Source organism: Carlito syrichta, unplaced genomic scaffold, assembly GCF_000164805.1.
Source record: "Carlito syrichta isolate Samal-C Ts95f unplaced genomic scaffold, Tarsius_syrichta-2.0.1 Scaffold305571, whole genome shotgun sequence".
NCBI classification, from domain to species: Eukaryota; Metazoa; Chordata; class Mammalia; order Primates; family Tarsiidae; genus Carlito; species Carlito syrichta.
In genome coordinates, this window is record NW_007249667.1 from 91,598 (window position 1) to 99,602 (window position 8,005).

Consider the following 8,005-nt stretch of genomic DNA (forward strand, 5'->3'; position numbering starts at 1 on the left):
CACTCAACTCAGCCTCCCAAAGGTGCGGGATTACAGGCTGAGCCGCCGAGCCCAGCGAGTTTTAATATTTATGAGAATGAAAAAAATAGGAACTGGGAATATATGGAAAAACTCGAGATTTACAGAAGCCATAGTGTGTAGAATAAGTTTAAATGATGTTTAGCCCCTCCAACCCAAGCATACAATTCTAGACTCTGAGTTGACAGTCAGAATGACGGAGTTGAAAGGAATTTTAAAGGTCCTCAAGTCTAACCCACCCAACGCTTGAATTATTTCTGTAACATGCAGCCTTTATTTGAACATGTCCTGTGACCTGACTTTCCAGTTGCATTTTGAAAAGTTCCATCTTCCTCGTCCTTGTCATTTTCATGCATCTCATGTCTCCACACCATTCCTTGGTGAGCTAGTGAGCAAGTAAAAACCACGAGAGGATGATAAACCAAGGAATCCCCCCCACCTTTCTGGTGATGTTTCTGTGCAGTGCCAGCTTCAAAGGACCTTATTCTTGACTTAATACTCTGCAACAGCAATCTTGAAATTCTTAATTTTTTAGCAAGCAACGCTGCATTTTATTTTGCACTGGACTCTACAAATTAGGTAGCTGATCTTGTTCCTAAGTTATCTCCAGTGCTTTCTATCCCTGAGTTATTTCCTTAGGTCCTGATACCTGCTTCTAGCCATTCCATTGGGGCAATACCACCCTCTGTCTTACCAAATTTCATTCCTGTTTGACTCTTCGTAATTCATGGTTCCTTAATTTCACTTTTACCCAGTTTCAGTGGAACAGCTCTCCCAGTCTTCCCCAGCTGAACCAGACTCTCACAGACACTTTACTTTCTCCCCTAAGGGAAAAGATTTTGACCATAGATCTCAAAGCATTCTTTTTTAAGCTAAATTTTGAACTGGCCCCACTGATTCCAGCTCTTCTCCTTAGAGCTATGTAAAATAAATCTTTCTGATTCTTCGCCTATTTTGTAGCTAGCCTTTCAAAGCAAAATGAAGGAGTCAGTTGACAGGGAGACAGTTCTGCTTCAGGGAAGGGCCTGTGGCAACTGGTCGTTGGTAAGGGGTGCATAGAATATGCCCATGTTGGGTTGACATCATCCTTATCTTCCTGTTTTTCTTATGTCATGAGCTAATTTGGTACCCCTGTGCTTAAATGTTGCTCTGGAAAACTCCATCTTTAAAAAGCCATGTCATCCTACTGTTAATCTCAATTTAAAAACACAGAGCCAGATAATTTGTATTGGAGACCATATCTTCCCCATAAGTGTATAATTATTCAAGCAGATTCCTTAGGTTTGTAGTAGAAGGAAGAGTCCAAACATGAGAATTTAGCAGACTTTTTGAACATATTTAATTTGGGGTTTTATACTTGATGCCAAATTTTTGAAATAATATTTAGTGTTTGATTTCTTTTTTCTTGTTTGCAAAAGTGGCACTTGTTTTTGTAGGAAACTCAAAATATAATTTTAAAGCCATAAAGACAAAAATAAACATCTCTTACAATCCTAACTACTAAAAATAACTATAGCTAACATACAGTTTAATATTTGTTTTATCTTTTACTATGAGCATATATATATTTGTCTCTTAAAAATAATATTTTAAGCATATTACAGATACTGTTTTATAACTTACTGTTTTTCTTTTAAATTTCTATCAAAAACATTTTTCTATTTGACAGGCTAATTAGAAAGCAAACATGCCTAAAACTATACAGTGACACAATTGTATAATTCTCAAAAACAGCCAATTATGGAGGGAAGAAATTAGAATGATATACTTGGCGTTATATAGACCAAATAATGGGTTGATTTTCTCACTATCTACTAATATTAAATTAAATCCACAACCAATTGGCATGCTGGTGATGTGTGATCAGAGCCAAGGCTTAGGATTTAAGTTATATATTGTTTTAATAAATACGGCTTCTTTGGGTCCTTTTTCACTTCAGTAAAACAAGTTTGCTGAAGGTTTTACTTTTAAAATAAAGAGTTCCTGAGCCCGAGGGTTCGAGACCCGACTGGGCAAATTGGCGAGACCTTATCTCTACAATAAATCAAAAATTAGCCGGACGTGGTAGTGCACGCCTGTAGTTCCAGCTACTTGGAAGGCTGAGGCCTAAGGATTGCTGGAGCCCAGCAGGTCGAGGCTGCGGTGGCCGGGAGTGGCCACTGCACTCCAGTCTGGGTGACAGAGTGAGACTTCAACTCAAAAAAAAAAAAAGAGTTCCATTGAGAAGGAAAACATTTTTATCTTCTTTAATGAGTTGCAAAAATGTGTAAAATAACATTCTGTGCCTGTTAAAATTAAAATTTCTGAACCCAAAATGGTCAGAAAAACCCAGGAATATTTTTGATGCCTTGAAATTTTTTTGTTTGATTTGCCTGGAGTTACACATTTAATAACTAAGTGTTCTTTCTTCTCCTTTAAGATCCTCATCTTCAAAGATTCTGCAGTATATGATTATTAGTTCTAGTACTAATCTGTTTAAAAGCATCTGAATCCATTATAAACTTAGTGACCATATCCTTTAAATGTATAGCTTCAGATGGTAAATTGATATTTATGTACACATGAATGTTTATAGTTATTCTTTTAAAATTATTATAAAGAATAATTTCTATACACATGAATGTTGATAGTTCCTCCCCCTACCCTCTTCTCTCCCCCTACCCTCTTCCCTTCTCCTAACCCCTCCCTCCCCCAGCCTTAATCCACCTTCTATTTCCCCTCACTCACCTTTCCCCTCCCCCTCCTCCCTCCTTCTCTCTCTCTTTCTCTCTCTCTTTCACATGAAATATTTTAATCATCCTTGGAGTATTTTCAAGACTTACATTAACAAGTGCCTTCTAAAGAGTCACATGTTATATTTATTTTATTTTTGAAAGCGAAAAGCAACTTAACATTTGCCTTACCCCATCTCTATTCCCAAATCTATTGAGATTGATTGAATTTTTTGGTATTATTTTTACCAACTTTACATTGGTCTCCTAATCTGATTCTTTTCAAGATTGGCAGGACATATAAGTGGCCTACAACAGACTGTTGACAGAGAATAAACTTGAGAGTTCCTCCAATCTTCAGGATAGTCACAGAACAAATAAAAACAAAAACTCAAACTCAACATTTCTGGACATTGACTTTTGCATTCCTGTTTTATCCTATCAGGTTTTATGCAAAACAGGAGAAAATTTGAAAAAGGTGACAGACTAATTCTCCAACTGTGATAATGAGCACATTTTACTTACAGTACTCTGGTCTTTCCTTCCTCTCCTTTATTGCATTCTTAATGGAAGTTTCTTTCACATGAGGTGACATTAAGCTGATTTCCTCAGTGTTTATAAGACAATGGCTTTCACACTTATATACTAAGTGCACACTCCCAACTTATAGTTACTGATTATCACCTCATGCTGTCATGTATGCACTGATTTTTCATTACACTTTTTAAATCTAATTTTTATCCAAGATACCACAACCTGTGTATCCAGATTACAGGAGTTGAGTTCTTCTTCAAAATGCCTTAATAATATAGTGTACTTACTCAAAAATCTCATTTTGAGTAAGTACACCATAACTAGACCTTGCTTTGTGAAAGACAGTTTGGTGGCTTAGAGCACAGTGCTGGTGCTAAATGTACCTAGCTTCAAATCCCAGCCCTTCCTTTATGTCACGTTGAACACTTCTTAGAGTCTCTATTCCCATTTGTAAAATGGAAACAAAAGTGATATATAAATTATTTGGGTGCATATTAAATGATACATAAATTATGAGAATTAAGTGAAATAATGCATGCAAAGCACTCGATGCTGATGTTCAAAATGTTAATTTCTATTATTACATCATTCCAGATTAGTTTATGAACAAGAAAATAATCTTATTACTTCATAGCCATAATTTATTTTGGTCTTACAATGCTATTCTCCAGACTTATCAGCCATTTTATTTATGAGATTTGTTTTTAAATGACTTTTGGCTATGTTTGAAAAGAAAATTTACCCTTTATATCGACTATGTTCTTAATTTTACAAATAGACAACAAAATGGCATAAAATTTAATGAAAACTGAGTTATTTTCAAATGACTCAGAGTCTTCAAGACCAAGCGTCTTTAAGAAGGAAATCATTGTGATATTCAGGAGACAGAAATTGGATGTCCTTTTTAGTTAATTCAATCCTACAAGCATTTGTTGGGCATCTGTGCTTTGATCAGGTGACCTCCCCCTCCAACAGTGTCCAAATTTCCTGGAGAGTGGAGTCCAAGAGTTTTCATCTCCAGCATTTAGGAATAATGGTGGAGAAGACTTAAGGACTTTGTTCAAAGGCATTTTTCTATTCCGACAAAAAGAAAAAGCACAACAGTTATTTAGAGATTTTGATAGGGTGATAAACGGAAACTAGAACAAAAGAAGAATATCTGACTTGTCTCAGCAGACCCTACCTTTTAGGAATGCATTCAGTAGTGTTGATGAACTTCAAAGTCTATTGTGACAGTACCTCAGATCTGAGGTGAGCAGTTCCCATGAGAAGTTTAGGATGTATGTCAGACCAACCAAAGATGGAATTAGCCCACAGAGTTGGCATCATGTGAACCATGAATCAAGCTAACCTCTTTCTATCGGTCCACAAAGATTACTTGAACATCTACTAATTGCCCAGCATTGAGCAAGGCTCAATAGGAGACAGAAAAGATCTATAACTGTGGCTATCATTGTCAACACTATAGCAGTTTCTCATCTTTATTATCTTCTCTATTGGCTTTTCACCAAGTGCAATGAGGCTATTTCTATCTCACTCACCTGCAGTTATAATGACTTTTCTCTGAGCATTCCTATCCTCTCACTCAGTTGTCCTTAAATTCCCAGCTTTACACCTGCAAAATGCCCCTGACATTTTGGAGCAAAGCTCAGTGACTTTCACAGGGACCAACAGAGCTAATTAAAAATATGAAAAATGGGAAAGGAAAAAAACACCCCCACAAAGCATACACGTTTCCTAATTTATCTCTCTCTAAGTTGTAGTGTTCTACTTGTGTTTTGCAATATCATTCCTATTTATTATCAGACTGTTTATAAACATTAATAATATAAAGTTAATAAACATTAACTTTCAAGAGGATGCCAGGCAAGCGGAGAAATCTGAGTTGCATTTAGCCCCCACTACAGAACATCGACAGCATTTGGGTTGCTTTACATGTGATTACTGCAAATGGCCTGTTGCTTTTAATCTGCAGTATTTTTCAGTACCAAAGTGAAAATAAACACGCCACAGGAAAAATAAGATCAATATCATAGCAATAGAAATCAGAGTGGTTATTAGAATATTAATTGAATACCAGATGGAAAGTCAAAACAAACAATAGCCTGCCAGTCTCCACAAGCAGTGTATTCTAAATATTTTAGAAGAAATTTTAAAACAACATGTGGTGGTGAGGTATATGGTTATATATTTTCAGCTGCCCTGAGTTAGCTAGTAACTAAAATAGCTGGAGTATTATTCGACCAGGGGATGTGAAGGCAGAAATTATAGATGACTTTGCCAGCAATTTAATTGGGAATGAACTTTTCAGATGGCAAAATGAATACTAAGCTTTTGGTGTAATTGTTAGTAGTTTAATTATCCTGGATGTGTGTGTGCATGCGTGCGTGTGTGTGTGTGTGTGTGTGTGTGTGTGTGTGTGTGTGTGTGTGTCTCAAACCCTGTTGTCTTTCTTGCCATTTGCAAAAACTGCACACTGTGGCCACATTGGCCCTAGGTAAAGATCAGTACAGTTCCAGTGGCCCAGAAACCCATGGGTGAGTGTGCTTGAGACTGGCATGGCTGGGGACTTCAGGGTCCTTCCTGAGAGCTGTCTGCACTGTCTCCACCCATAGTTAAAGCCTGTGAATTATTAAGTGTCTAACAGCCACAATTTAGCAGTGACTGTAAACATTGCTTAAATCAGCCAAGTGCTATAAAAATGTGTTCGAACATATGAAAGCATTTCTAAGACCTTGTTCATTTCCATAGGGGATAATTCTTTTTTTTTCAATTTCCTCATGATTGTTTTCTAAAGTATAAAAGGGTTTTATATAATAAAGTATACTCCTTAAGATGTTATGTTCTTATAGATGTCTTATTTTAAAATGGACTTTCAAATGCTAGACTTATCATTACTCTTTGTTAAACTCAATTATCTGTCAAACATTATTGAACACATACTATGTGTCAGGTGTGGTTGGACACAGATGGATAAAGACACCTTCTCTGCCTTAATTGGAGTTCCCAGGTGACGGTGAGGTCAGTCATCTTTACCAGTCACAGTGATGAATGGGATAAGAGCAATAATATGAGTCTGGAAAATGTGCTTCAGGTGGGTCACAGGTGAAAGAACATGTGACTCTGCCTGGAAAGGTTAGGGAAAGCTTCAGGGAGTAGCCCTGAAGGCCAAATAAGAAGTCTCTTGGAAAGGAGAAAAGACCTGTTAAAGAGAAAAACTAGTTGGTCAATTCTTGGCTTTCATCCTTCAGTTCTTGCCTTTCTCAAATGTCTTCTGAGACTGTATCCCTACTTGAAGTTTCCAAACTGGATTAGGTACACTCCTAGGTTGTCTTTTAACCATCACTCATAGCCCTCATCACTCTGTGTTTTAATTATTTGCTTCTCCATACTCCCTCTAAGTATTACTTTTCCACATGTATCAAAATTACTCATTGTGGAACCCCCTACTCCCCATGTTTGGCACACAGTAGCCACTCATAGAATGTTAAATAAAATGATCAGTATTTGGGATAATATAACACGACATGAATTCATGAGGCATGGTGGTCTGATCCAGGTTGCAGTGGGCTTTTATGCACTGCTCAATGGCATTACTGATTTCATCATGTGCTAGCAGCAGACATTGAGTGGTAGGGTAGTGTAGTACCTCTGGTGGCAGGGTGGGGTGTGGATTGAAATGGAGAGTGTCTGGCACTTGAGAGACATGTCCCTGATCTTCTTGTTCTCTGAGTGGAACAGACGCAAGAAGTGGGTAGAGACTGGAGCTCATCACCCTGCAGCCTGGTTATGGGCGTGGGGTGGCGGGGAGGGAACAGGAAGGGGACAGATTTTGAATAGTAACATCCTGTGAGATTTCTAAGTTAGTCACCAAGCTGGCAACTGAATCTAGGTTACTGAGTTCTAGAACATGGAGGGGAGGCATAGGAAGACCAAGAATAGGAAGTCAGGAATCGAAGACTGACGGAATTCCCCTGCACTGAGCAGCACGTGGCCACCAAGGCCACTTATTGGATGCAGCTTGCAGTGAAGGGTGGTGAAAGATTAGTGAGTAGAGAGAAGAGGAAGGAGAAATAATCTTTGGTTTGGATAACTGGGTGAGTGCTGACGCATTAGCAGGTTAGGGAGGGAAGGAAGGAGGAGGAACATCAACAGCTTGCCAGAGCCGCAATAGCAATGTACAGCAGAGAGAGGGAGGAGCAGGTGGCTGATAATACATGGTTTTGTTGAGTTCCAGTTGGGCAACTTAGAGGAAAATCAAGGTTTTTCATTGTGTTTTAAAGTTAATCTGCTAGTTGTACCGGTAAAAGTAGCCTTTTTAAACAGAAATGCCTTTAACTGTGTTCCGAATTCTAAGAGAGTCTTTCAATTTATTTATACCAATTTAGTTTATTAGAACTAGACAAGCGAGCTCTGAGTCAATGGGTTAAGCATCTCACGACTGATGAGTAAAATTAGTGTCCTAGGGCAAATGGTTTAAACGTTGAAGTAAGATCTTTTTCTTCTATAACAAATATTTTCTGTAGTTTCTATAATAAACATGCATAGTTCCAAGATTAAAAGTCAGTAGAACTTGGAACACCAAAATGTTCAATATCAGAAGAAAGAAAATAGACTTAGATCAAAATCTAATTTTATAATGGCAAGATACAGAGTAAGTATAAATTAAAGTTACATTTGATAGTAACTGATATGTAAATATTCTCGAATTTTATCTATTAAAGAAAAACTGATTGTGAAGC